This window comes from Pongo pygmaeus, chromosome 12 (assembly GCF_028885625.2).
Source record: "Pongo pygmaeus isolate AG05252 chromosome 12, NHGRI_mPonPyg2-v2.0_pri, whole genome shotgun sequence".
NCBI lineage: Eukaryota > Metazoa > Chordata > Mammalia > Primates > Hominidae > Pongo > Pongo pygmaeus.
In genome coordinates this window covers 131,155,239-131,169,811 of record NC_072385.2, presented here as the reverse complement: position 1 = coordinate 131,169,811, position 14,573 = coordinate 131,155,239, and the positions used below count along the sequence as shown (strand labels likewise).

General features: G+C 36.8%; 1 long non-coding RNA gene across 1 annotated transcript in view; it reads right to left on the bottom strand.

Annotated features, from left to right (window-relative positions):
• LOC129030417 (uncharacterized) overlaps positions 1-14,573 on the bottom strand; it is a 229,181-nt gene that overhangs the window by 58,790 nt on the left and 155,818 nt on the right. The window contains exons 4-5 of the long non-coding RNA XR_008500647.1: positions 12,004-12,101; positions 11,240-11,297 (exon numbers count right to left, since the gene is read on the bottom strand). This is a non-coding gene — a long non-coding RNA (uncharacterized LOC129030417). The remainder of the gene's footprint in view (positions 1-11,239; positions 11,298-12,003; positions 12,102-14,573) is intronic.

The following is a 14,573-nucleotide window of genomic DNA, read 5'->3' as shown; positions in this document are numbered from 1 at the left end:
TTATACACAACATAGCATTATCTCAGGAGCGCTGTCTTATCCTATACGTAGGTCCCACCCACACTGAAGAAGAGACAATTACAAAGGGGCGAGGGGTCATTGGGGGATTATTTTAAAATTCCACCTGCAAAAAGTCAATTCACATTATAGTAAAACTGCTGAAAAACAAGGAAAAAGAAAACATTAGTAAAACTAGTTAAAACAAAAGAGGAACATTTCCTTCAAAAGAGCAACAATGAGACTGACAACTACATTTGCAGCTTAAACAGAAGCCAGGAGACAATTAAATGGCAGTTTCAGATGCCGAAAGAAAATATTTCCAAATTAGAATTCAAGACATACCAAAAATAGCTCTTAAACATTAAAGTGAAATGACTATATTTTTAGACAGAAAGAATTGAGAATTCATCATGAGTAGAACAATACCAAAGATATATATAAAGAAACAAAAAGTAGTTTTTCAACAGAAAGTGAAATGAATCCATAAAGAAGCTCAGAAACATAGGAAGAAATGAAAATCATCAGAAAGGGTAAATATGTGGTTAACTCTAGTTGATTACACAGTATCATTATGATTTTAAAATCTTATGAGATTTAAGATTGAAATATAACAACAATTACACAAAATATAACAATATAAGATTGAAATATAACAACAATTACACAAAAAATAGGAGTCCAAGTGTCACAGTGTTTTTGAATTAATACACTGAATGAATTCTTCTATTCCAGGAAATAATAGAAGAAACATTTTTAACTGACACTCAAATAAATCAAGGATGCATGTTACAGTCTTACAATCTCTACTATAACCACTAAAAGAACAGTAAAAGTATGTATAACTAATTAGGTGCAAAGATTAATTGTAAAACTAAAAATAGTTACAATTGATCAAAAACAAAGCCAGAAAGGAGAAAAACAGAACAAAGAACAGATAGTATAAATGGGAAGAACTAGTAAAATACTAGATTTAAATACCAGACTATAAGGGATGACATTACACGAAAATGTAAATAATACAAATAAAAGACAAAAGTTTTGTAATCTGTATTTTAAAATTAAAATATATGTTGCTTACATTAAATATATTTAAAAATAAAAATAGAGAATATTTGAAATAAAATAATCAAAAATTATATACATTGAAAACACTAACCAAAAAACATCCAGTATAACTCAACTTAGGTAAAGCAAACTTTAAAGCAATAAGTATTTTAGAGATAAAAAGGGAAATTTTGAAATATAAAAGGAAAACTTAACAGAAAATTTAAATCCTAACTTTTTATGCACCCAATAAAACAATTTCAAAACACATAAAGCAAAAACTAAAAATTGACTTAAAAGAAAGAGAAATTCACAATCATAGAAAGATTGTAAAACAATTCTCTCAATAAAAATTAAACAAATTACAAATGTGTGAAAAACAGTTATCAAAATAGACTCAACTTTTCAAATTCACATAGAATATTTACAAAAATTGTTTATATTATGGACCAAAAAGCAACTCTAAACACATTTTCAATGATTTAATGTGCTCTATAACCACAGTGAGATCAAGAAAGAAATCAATCATGATAACCAGAAAATAACTAGAAAATGTCCAAATTTTTAGAAATTAAACAATACTTTACTAAGTAAATCATGAGAAGAGATTACAAAGAAATTGAGGACATACGCTAACTGGATGGCAAGGAAAATACAAAATGTTTCAAAACTTGATGTATAGCTGACACAGTGCTTAGAGGACAATTTATAAACTCATACATTACAATAGAAGTAATATTGAAAATCAATTAACTAGAAATCCATTGTAAGAAGCTATCTTTAAAAAACTGCATGTTATACCCAAAAAGTAGAAAAAAGAAAATAATAAAAATAAGGATAGAAAGCATTATGAATAGAATAGAAAAAGAGCCCAAAGTTAATTTTTAAAGGCAAATAAGATTAATAATTCCCTAGCAAGACCGATAGTGAAAAAAGCAGATATACAATATCAATATGAGAAATAAAAAATTATATATTACATAGATGTAAATGTTCATGCCCGTCAACTAGGCAACAGTTTCTTAAATATAACATTAAAAGCAAATAGAATAAGAGAAAAAAAATTGATAAATTGTATGTCACCAAAATGTAAAACTTTTGTGTGTCACAGGACATTGTTGAGAAAGTAGAAAGGTAACCCACAGACTGTGAGAACATATTTGCACATTTGAACATCATAAATCTGACAATTGTCTAGTGTTAAGAATAAAGGACTCATGTAAATCAACAAAATAAAGACAAACAAACCAAATGAAAAATAGGCAAAGGATTTGAATAGGCATTTCTCCAAAGAGGATATACAAATGTCCAATAAGCACATGAAAAGATACTCAATATCCTTGGCCAATAGAAAAATATACATTAAAACCACAATGACCTACCACATTATGCTCATTAGGATGGCTATAATAAAAAAATAATAACAACCGTTGAAGAGAATGTGTAGATTCAATGTATGAAGTCTTTGGAGAGCTCATACTTTGCTAGTAGGAGTGTGCAATGGTGTAGCCACTGTGGAAGACAGTTTTCCAGTCCTCAAAAAGTTAAACATAGAGTTATCGTATGACTCAGTAATTGCATTTCAGGTTATACACCCAAGAATAATGAAACCATATGTTCATACAAAAACTTGTACACCAATTATAGCAGCATAGCGCAATAGCCAAAAAATGAAAGCAACCTGTATTAGTCGATTCTCACACTGCTATAAAGAACTACCTGAGACTGGTAGTTCTTAATGAAGAAAAGAGGTTTAATTGACTCACAGTTCTGCAGGTGTAACAGGAAGCATGATTGGAAGGTCTCAGGAAACTTACAGTCATGGCAGAAGGAGAAGGGGAAGCAAGCACCTTCTTCTAATGGTGGCAAGAAACAGAGAAAGAGTGAGGGGGATGTGCCACATACTGTTAAACCATCAGATCTTGTGAGAACTCACTCACTGTCATGAGAATAGCATGGAGAATTCCACCTTTACAATCCAGTCACCTCCTACCAGGTCCCTCCTTCAACATTGGGAATTACAATTCAACATGAGATTTGGGTGGGGACACAGAGCCAAATTATATCACAACCCAAATGTCCACCCATTTATGAATGGATAAACAAATTGTGGTGGATACACACAATGGAATAATATTCAGCCATAAAAAATGAAGTACTGATATAAGCTACAATATGGATGAACATTGAAAACATTATGCAAAGCAAAAGAAGTCAGACACAAAAGACCACAAACTGTAGGATTCCATTAATATAAAATGTCCAGAGGAGGCAAATTATTTTAGACAGAAAGGAGATCAGTGGTTGCCAAGGGCTCAGGGAGGAGGGAATGAGCAGTGATTGCTTAATGCATACAGGTGATGAAAATGTTCTGGAATTAGATAGGAGTGACGGTTGTGCAACATTGCAAATATACTTAAAAATGAATTTTATGCTTTAAAGTGGTTAATGGTTAAAATTGTGAATTTTATCTTATGTGAACATTATCTAAAATAATTAGACCAACTTAAATAGAAATACCTATTAAGTTTATGAATTAAAGACTTAATGTTTTAAATGTATCACTCCCCCCAATCAATATATAGATTCAATGCAATCTTGATCAGAATTCCAACACAGTGATGTGTGTGTGTTTGTGTGTGCAAATTAACAAATTTATTCTCTGTAGAAGTGCAAATGTCAAAGAATAGCAAAGACAAGGAGAGGGACAAAGTTGGAGACTTTACAATTCCTGATTTCAAGTCTATTACAGAGATACAATAATTAATCTAATGTAGTATTAGTGCAAGGATACACAAATTGACCAAAGGAGCAAAATAGGAATCTGTAAACAGATTCACACATATGTACTCACCTGATTTACCACAAAAGTGACACTATGATATGACGGGAAAATAATAATTTTCTTAAGTTATGATCAATCTATTATATATCCACATAGGAAAATAATGAATCTTGATCCCTATCTCATACCATGTAGAAATTGGCATTTCCATATTGATTGTAGACCTAAATGTGAAAAGTAAAACAATACAGCATCTAGAATATAGAATACCTTCTTATCTTTCATGTAGAAAGGACATTAAACTTAAGCCAAAGTATTGATTAATTATACCTCATGAAAATTAACAAGTCTGTCAATCTTAGGACAATGTTAGGAAGCAAGCTATAGTGAGAAAAATCTTCATAGTACAAATATCACGAAAAGGACCTGCATCCATAATACATAAAGAACTCATACAAATTAATACAAAAGGACAGAAAGTCCAATAAATCATGGGCAAAAGTCCTGAACAGGCTCTTCACAAAATGTTCAATAAGATATGGAAAGCTGCCCAGTATTATTAGCTATCATAAATATGCAAATTTGAATTACAATTCTATACTATTGCACATCTACCAGAATGGCTAAAGTGAAAATGAAAGACAAAGTCAAGTATTGGTAAGAATGTGTAGTAACTAACACTTTCATACACTGCTAGTGGAAAAGTAAATTGGTGCATCCACTTTGGAAAACTCTTTGGAAAACATTTTGGAAAACTGAAAGGCTACGCACACATACCCAACAAGCATGTCAATTCCTCTCCTGGATATATATCTAACAAACATGTACATCAGTGCATTACAAGATATGGACCCGATTTTCACAGAAGCCTAATTTTTAACATCCAAACAACAAGAAAAAAGTTCATCAAATGTAGAATAGATAAATAAATTGCAGTGGTTTGAAATAATAATTCTTCACAGCAATAACAAGAGTGAGCCCCTGCTACACATGATAACACCGAAGAATCTCACAGACACAATCTTGAGTGAAAGAAGGCAGATGTATAAGAACACATCCTACGTAAACTCATTCATACAATCTAAAAGCAGGCAAACTAATCTACAGTGATGGAAATGAATCGGATCATGAGCACCTTTAGTGGTCGGGGGTGGTGACTAGCAGAAGTGTGAGGAGGGCTTCTGGGTGCTGGTAATGTCTTACATCCCAATCTTGGCTCTGGTGTACAGGTGTGGTCACTTTGTAAAAAAATTTATTTGGGCTGTATAGCTAAGGTTTATGCACTCCACTGAATGCATATTTTATTTTTAAAACTTCACCATGTAAATATTTTGCAAGAAGAAAACTTAACTTTCACTAGGGAAAAAAAATAAATGCCTCTTTCAAAAATACTCCCTGTCTTCATCCATTCAGGCTGCAAAACAAACTCCCATAGACTGGGTGGCTTATAAACCACAGAAATGGATTCCTCACAGTTCTGGAGGTTGGAAGTCCAAGTTCCAGGCATAACAAAATTTAGTATTTCTGAGGGTCACGTCCTGGTATATATTAGGTTGGTGCAAAAGTAACTGCAAAAACTACAATGACTTTTGCACTAACCTAATAAATGGCGCGTTCTCACTGTGTTCTCAAATGGTCAGAGAAGCGAGGCAGCAAGCCTGTTCCCTTTCACATCTTGAGGGCTCTTCCCTCATGACCTCATCCTCTTCCAAAGGCCCCACCTCCTAATGCCGTTACCTTGGGGGCTAAGATTCCAACATAGGGATTTGGAGGAACACAAACATTCAGACCACAGCATTTCTCTTCCAACTGACGGACAAAAAGTGACCATCGCAATATAGGTAATTGCTGAGGTTGAGTTTGGCATATGGTTTATTTATTGATTATTAATTGTTTAATATTTAATCTCTCTACTTACGTGCACATTTAACTTTATTTATAATAAAAGTTTAAGTTATATCAATTATTTAGAAAGTAAAATTTAAAACTCCCTCCCTAATAATTAAAAAGTCCAAAGTAATTTGGATTTGCAGATACCAACCTTTAACATCTTCATTTGAAACCTCAGAGAAGAAAATAAATGTGAAAAACCTGCCAACGCCAAATCCACTTATGAACCATCTGATCTCCCCAAGTCCAGAGCTAGCAAGTCTGGAGTGGTATTTCTGGAAACATATGGCCCTGTTCCCCAACCGAGCATCACACAGCGGTCCCACTGCTTGCTGAGTGTGGATGGCTAGACGCATAATGGCAAAGAGATTCAGAAATAGCGTGACACAGTCCCAAGAAAGCACCACAAATCATTTGCACAGTGGGGCAGAGATTCCCAGGCTCCCAGGCCTGGTTTCCAGTGTCTCCTGGAGTCTTCCAAGGACTGTGAATAGAGGCTGGCCTTGGATGGAATCTGCTGAGGGCTTTGTGCATGTTATTTATGCCCTCATGAATTTCAGATGCCTTGACAGTGAAGGAAAGGGCAGAAAACTGTGTTCGTTCATCAGCGTCAGGTGGAAGCCATTACTGTTTTATTCAGTGGAGAGGAAAATCATCCAAAAGCTGGAATTCCAAAAATGCACAAATGTAACTAGAACACAGTGATGATTAGCCAGCTCTCTAACACCTGTGTGCTGGCAGCTTTCCCACAGGCGGCAGGGGGAGAATCAGTGCTTCTGTGGGACAAAGGAATGACGCAGCGGTGAGAAGGCCTCACAGCTCCTCGCAGGGCACCTCTCTTTCATCACTGTCATCCTCACGAAAGATGAGTTTCCCATGTGTGAAAGTGTGGCAAAAAATAACTCTTGCAGAATGAGTGGCTGGTTTTGTGTGTCTTGTGTGAATTGAGTTTTGTGGCTCCGTCACTGATTGTGACTCCGTGGGATCATGGGGGCCAGCGATTTGGTTCCAGCTGTCCTCTGGTTGCTTCAAGCTGTCAGGGAGGGTCACCCTGGATCAATGTTGTCCCTCCTGTAATTACTGGATACATCACATTCCTGCCAGTGCCACTTCAGAGCATTCTAAGCAAGGGTCTCATTTTCAAATAATTCACTTCCCTGTTTCACTCAATAATTTTTCTTTCTCTCATAATCCCAGACCAGAAAAGATTCAGATGCAATAAAATAAAGCCAAGCCCATGACCTCCTCTTGCCATTTGACATAAAGTTGGACCCAAATGCCCAAAGCTTAAATGTGATCCGTTATGAATGTTTGTCAAAAACACACACCTGCCCTTTTCTGGGGAGAACTTGTTGATTTTGTAGACTGCACCTCTAACTTAGTAAATGCTGTGGGCACCAAACTTCATTAACAAATTTTCCAGCTGATTGTTTAATGTGACAAACTTTTGCCAAGCCCTACTGTGTGGCAATGAAGAGACCTGATCAAGCCCATACTCTGGTGATCCTGGGAGCTCAAAGTCTAGTGGGAGGAACAGGCCTTTAAATAGCGCAGTTCAGTGTGGTAAGCTGTTGCAAGGAGCAGCAAGAAAAGACCACGTGTGGAGTGCTGTTTCCAACTTCCTTGCAAATTAGCACAGCGTTTTATCGAGTACCACCGGGAGAGCTGTCATCAAGGACAACTTATCACTTTGTTTTGACCAGGGAAAATTGCTGGTAAGGCATGAAATGTGATCCCACTCCCGCCCCACGGGCAGCCTTAATCTTTTGGGTTTTGCGTGCTGCCTCCAAAATAAGTAACATTCGGACTCTCTGTGTGATTTCAAGTATTTCCGACTGCTTAGCACTAAGTACCGCACAAAAAAGAGTGAATATGAAGTATCTCAGTTAAGATCTTGATGGAGCGGCAGGAGACGACTCCCACTGCACCATTGCATTACACATACTGCTCCCTAACTTCAGATCTATAACCCAAGTCCATTTCCATTAAGACCACTGGGGAGTCAAGGACAAGTTCAAACCAAGGAGTAGAGGTTTTAAAATTAAAATATAATTGTAGGCCAGGCACGGTGGCTCATGCCTGTAATCCCAGCACTTTAGGAGGGCAAGGTGGGCAGATCACCTGAGGTCAGGAGTTCGAGACCAGCCTGGCCAACATGATGAAACTCCGTCTCTACTAAAAATACAAAAATTAGTCGGGCATGATGGCTGGTGCCTGTAATCCCAGCTACTTGGGAGGCTGAGGCAGGAGAATTGCTTGAACCCAGGAAGTGGAGTTTGCAGTGAGCTGAGATCACGCCATTACACTCCAGGCTGGGTGACAAGAGCGAGACTCCATCTCAAAAAAAAAAATGTATATATATTTGTAAAAACTAATCAGCCTACATTGGCAAAAACTTGACAATACTCATGGATTTGCATAGGGGGTCCGAGTGGAGAAGAAAAGCACACACTTCCATGTCAGGCTGGATTTATTGTTCTGGGTACAAGAAGCAGAGACTCTTGATTCAGTGAACTGTCCCAAGGAGCAGGGTGATTTTAATAATTTCATCAGCAATTGATTGAAACATGAACTTAATTATGGTCCTTATTTTTTTTAAGTTGAAGTCCCAGGAATGTTTTTGAGTCAGTAGAATACATAGAATAAGGAACCCAAAGACTTTGAAGGCCGCAGATTCATCCCGAATGACTGGATCATTGTCTTATACTCATCCCCTTTCTCATTTTATTTTGTATAAGATGCACTGGTTTTGGTTAACTTTATAATTTTGTCCTAAATTGAAGATATTATAAGTGGATTAAATCTTAACTAGAAAAATAGACATCCCTAGGTCACGCCCTTAGAGCTAGTGCGGTAACTGATGAGGCCTAGGGCATCAGTGGTTCCATGAAGGATAGTTAAAACACATTAGGCAAGAGGGAGAAGGGTTTCTGCACCTCTAAAAAGGTTGACTTTGATGGGCATGGAGTGTTCTTCTCTTGTTTTTTGCTGTTTAACATCCAATCCTCTCTCTTTTTGGGTAATAGTCCAATACTATTACCCAAATACTCTTTTTGGGTAATACTAATGTCTAACTGACATATATATGTTATACAATTGCATAAAACATATGCAATTATAGAATTGTATAATAATTGTATAAAATAGGATTAGACATTAATATACATATCTATGCTCCCTACATCTAAAACTGATGAGAAGATCCACCTTTCCTGACCCTAGCAGCCAAGCTTCAAGCTGACTGAGGCTCCTGAATTGGATACCTCTTCCTGGTACTTTGAACCTGGAGAGAAGGCATATTTGGGATTTGTTTAGGGTAGGTGTTAGCATCCCCATTGGTCTAGCCATGAAGGCTCCAGCCTTTCTTGAGATTAGTTGTTTCCACAAGTTTCCTGTTAGTTTTTTGAGTCACTTGTATCATTCTAATAACTTCCTCTTTGTTTAAGTTATACAGAGCTGTTTTTTATTTCCTACAATCAGGAAACTTTGTCTCTGCTGTAAGAACTCAGAGACAACAACAAATAAATGGAAAAACATTCCATGTCCATGTCAATATCATAAAAATGGCCACACTGCCCAAAGCAATTTACAGATTCAATGCTATTTTTATCAATCTACCAATGTCATTCTTCACAGAACTAGAAAAAAACTATTCTACAATTCATGTGGAATCAAAACAGAGCTCAAATAGCCAAAGCAATCCTAAACAAAAAGAACAAAGCTGGAGACATTACACTACCCAATTTCAAACTATATTATAAAGCCACAGTAACTAAAACAGCATGGTACTGGTACAAAACCAGACACATAGACAGACCAATGGAAAAGAATAGAAAACTCAGAAATAAAGCCACACACCTACAACCATCTGATCTTTGACAAGGCCAACAAAAACAAACAATGGAGAAAGGACTTCCTATTCACTAAATGATGCTGGGATAGCTGGCTAGCCATATGCAGAAGATTGAAGCTGGACCCCTACCCTTCACCACATACAAAAATTAACTCGAAATAGATTAAAGATATAAATGTAAATCTAAACCAATAAAAATCCTGGAAGGCAATCTAAGAAATACTCTTCTCGACATTGACCTTGCCAAATAATTTTTGGCTAAGTCCCGAAATGCAATTGCAACAAAAACAAAAATTGACAAGAGGGACCTAATTAAAGAGTTTCCGCACAGCCAAAGAAACTATCAACACAGCAGACAGACAACCTACAGAATAGGAGAAGATATTTGCAAATTATGCATATGACAAAGGCCTAATATCCAGAATCCACAGGGAACTTAAGTCAACAAGCAAAAAACAAATAACCTCATTAAAACATGAGCCAAGGATATGAACAGATACTTTACAAAAGAACATATACAAGCAGCCAACAAACATATGAAGAAATGCTCAACATAACTATCAGAGAAGTGCAAATCAATCAAAACCACAATGAGATATTATCACACACCAATCTAAATGGCTATTACTAAAAAGTCAAAAAACAATAGATGCTCATAGGCCTCCAGAGAAAAGGGAATTCTTATACACTCTTAGTGGGAATGCAAATTAGCCTAGCCACTGTGGAAAGCGGTTTGGGGATTCCTCAAAGAACTGAAAACAGAGCTACCATTTGGCCCAGCAATCCCATTACTGGGTATATACCTGAACAGCAATCCCATTACTGGGTATATACCTGAAAGAAAATAAATTATTCTACCAAAAAGACACATGAACTCATACATTCATCGCTGCACTATTCACAATAGCAAAGACATGGAATCAACTCAGGTGCCCATCAATGGTAGACTTGATAAAGAAAATTGCCATGGAATAATATGCAGCCATAAAAAAGAATGAAATCGTGTTCTTTGCAGGAACATGGATGGAGCTGGAAGTCATAATCCTAAGCAAATTAACACAGGAACAGAAAATCAAATACCGCATGTTCTCGCATGGGAGCTAAGCATTGAGAACACATGGACGTAAACAAGGGAACAATAGATACTGTGGACAACTGGGGTGGGAGGTAAGAAACTTCCTATCAGGTATGATGCTCACTACCAGGGTGATGGGATCCATATTCCAAACCTCAACATCATGCAATATTTTCATGTAACAAATCTGCACATGCACCCCTGTATCTAAAATAAATGTTGAAAAAAGAAGAAAAAAAGAAATTTTGTCCAACAGACTTTAGAAGAAACTTCAGAGGAATCAAGCTCTCTCACTTACTTGCTGTGTGTCCTTGGACAATTCCCTTAGCTTCTCTGGGTCCCAGGTTCCCTGGCTTTAGTAGAAGAAGCGGAATTGATCTATCCAGTTCCCTAGCATCTCTAAAATTATGTGAGCCTAGATTCTCAGGTATATGAAAGTTTAAAATATAAAATATAATAAAAGTTTCAAATATATAATTTAAAGAAAAGAAAATGCAGAACAATGATTTTTATGGAGAATCATCTGTGCAGTCTTCATCACCTCTGACATCAGGAGAAACTTTTCCACATGCCTAGATTCTATGAGACTCACCAGAAGTCACGAGATGCTCTTGTTGACTGAAAAATGCATGCAGGGGTCATCACTGTGCCTGTGAAGGGGGAGTATGTGTTGACATTACAGATGTGGAGTTGTTCTTAAAAATACAATAATCAAAACAGTAATATTCTCTTACGTTTCTACAGTGCTTTCAGTTTCCAAAACCATTTCACCTCCATTATCTCATTTGATTCTCACAACAACCCTGTGAGTCATTTTCCCCATTTCACAGCTGAGAAACAAAGACTCCAAAAGGTTAATTCACTTGTCCAGGGTCACCTAACTAGTAATTGGCAAACCCTCAAACAGGACCTAAATCTTCTGCTTCTAACTGTAGTGGCCTTTCTCCCCTTTGTAGATAGAATGCCTGCGGATCTCTTCTCTTTCCTTTCTCATCACTGCAGAGTAGGTGTTGCATTCCTTCATATTTTGCTCTTTGTGACATTCTCATGATACCAACTATCATGATTTGTATTGTTTTCCTTTCCAAATATAGTCCAGTCCCTTTCCAACAATGCTTTGCTTAATCTACCTGGATTACACAAGGAACTAAAACCAATATTTCCTTTCTGATTTAATATAGTCTATTTTATCCATTTTTAAAAAGAGATTATTTTGTAGAAATGGCATGTAAATCCACAAAATAAACAAAGTCACTTTCCTCTGGACTCTAGACAAATAACCTGAAAATAATCCTGGCAAGATTGTGTTTGCAGAGCTAAAAAGCGCTGAGAAAAATAAATAAATAAATAACTCACAGTCTCTATAGCAGTTCCCCTTCTTCTCCTCCTGTTCATGGATGTGAATTTATGACTTTTCTTCCCAGGTCAAAGTTAAATGAATTCATCAGTAGAACCTATAATTAATATGAGTGGTTAATTCTAAGTCTTTCACTGCACAATCTCAGTGACATTTTGCAGCACTGAGGGTGGCCATTAGGAGAAAATGTGCTCACCAATGAGTGCATACTGAAATTAGCAATAAAACGTTTGTCTCTCCCTTTCACATACAATTTGGCCTGAAAAGAAGAAGATAAACAGACCCTCTATGGCAGGGCAGTCCCTGAAAATTCCTCCACAACACAAGAGTATCCAGGCTTCGAGGAATATACATGTTTCACCTCTCTTTTGAAAAACTCAATACATTGATTATCCCCAAATAGAGAAATTAAGAGAAGTTAAGGATGCATGGTTCATATGACAATGAATTTCATTATACAAATATTCCAAACAGCACATTACTAATTTCCAAATTTTAAAAAGGAAAAAAAGACACTCATATATATATATATATATGAATGTAGATTTTGTACAAAAAAGGATACACGTAGATTTTTATGAGGCTATGCACGTGATAAAAACATAGATTATGCTATGAATATATATTCCTTTACTTTTAAAATTAATTGTGCATACAGACAAAATTTTTACATTTCAAGGGTTGAGTTACATAACCATAAAAAGACCCCGGGGCATATTTTTTTAACTTTCTAAATAAGAAATTAAAATATTTTCTGATCTCCCCCTCAATGCCATCAAAGTGTTGAGCCAATGATTGACTCAATGTTCAAAGGTAGATAATATTTTTATGTACATAAAGTAAATTTAGAAAAATAGTTACTTCATTCATTTACTCATGTATCCATCCTATATTGTGAAGCCCCATTAAATGCCTGTGTCAGTTTCTAAGTTTACAGCTTTGTCTGGAGAAGAATTCTGTGATTGGATGTCTAGAAAGTTTTGCTCAAATGCTTATGTGAGAAAGATCACTTTGGCGACAGGCTGATGGGTGGCCTGGGAAGTGGGGAGACTGGAAACATGTGCTGGTGGGAAGGCAGTATCTAGAACCCTCAAAATACATAATTCCGTCTTTAATTCAAGTAGTGTTGGTGAGTTTAAAGAGAAATGAATGGACTCAGGAGATATCAGGGTTCTGGAATGAATGAGGCCTGTCATTGAATTTTGGAATTTGAGAAGAAGATCCCAGATGAAAGATGATTTTGAAGTTCAGGATGGCCTAGACAGCCACATGGATGGTGGTGTCATTCTTTAGGAGGGAAACATAGAAAGACAAGTGGGTTTGAGTGAGTTCAATTCAGGACACGTTGAGGTTCAGAAGCCTGGAAACAGGATGGGATATTAAAGATCCTCAGTCTAATATAATAAGTAGCTCAGGAGTCCAAGACCAGCATGAGCAACCCAACGGGCCCCTGCCCCACCCCAGCATCTGTAAAACTATTTAACCAGGGGCAGTGGCACATGCCTATAGCCCCAGCTACTAAGAAGGCTGAGGTGGGAGGATCACATGAGTCCAGGAGTTTGAGGCTGCAGTGAGCTATGATTGTGTCACTGCACACCAGCCTGGGCAAAAGAGCAAGACCTTATTTTTAAAAAAGGTAACAAGTATAGATGAAGATGTGGAGAAAAGAGAACCTTGTACTTTGTTGATGAAAATATAAATAAGTACAGACATTACGAAAAACAGTTTGGAAAGCCCCTCAAAAAATTAAAAATAGGCTGGGTGCAGTGGCTCATGCCTGTAATCCCTGCACTTTGAGAGGCCAAGGCGGGTGGATTTCTTGAGGTCAGGAATTTGAGACCAGCTTGGCCAACATGGTGAGACCCCATCTCTACTAAAAATACAAAAATTAGCCAGGCATGGTGGTACGTGCCTGTAATCCCAGCTACTTGGGAGGCTGAGACAGGAAAATCACTTGAACCAGGGAGGCAGAGGTTGTAGTGAACCGAGATCGCACCACTGCACTCTAGCCTGGGCAACAGAGTGAGACTCTGTATCAACAACAACAGCAAAAATAAATAAAAACAAAGCTACCATATGATTTGGCAATCTCACTACTTGTTTTATATCCAAAGGAATTGAAATCACTATATCAAAGAGATACCTGCACTCTCTCATGTTCCCTACAGCATTATCCACAATATCCAAGATATAGAATCAACCCAGGTGTCCACCAATGAATAAACGAATAAAGAAAGTGCGGTATAGATATACAGTGTCATACTCTTCCATCTTAAAAAAGAAAAGAAGAAGAAAATCCCGACATTTGTGACAACATGGGTAAATTTGGAGTACATTACTGTAAGTGAAATACGCCAGGCACAGAAAGACAAAGACTTCATGCTTTCACTTACATCTGGAATCTAAGAAAGCTTAACTCTTGAAAGCAGAGAGCAGATGGTTACCACAGGATGGGGTAGCAGGGAGGTGGGAAGATATGGAAATGGGAAGTTAGGGGTCAAAAAAATGTTTTAGTTAGACAGGAGGAATAAGTTTTAGTGATCTATTGCACAGCGTGGTGACTACAGTT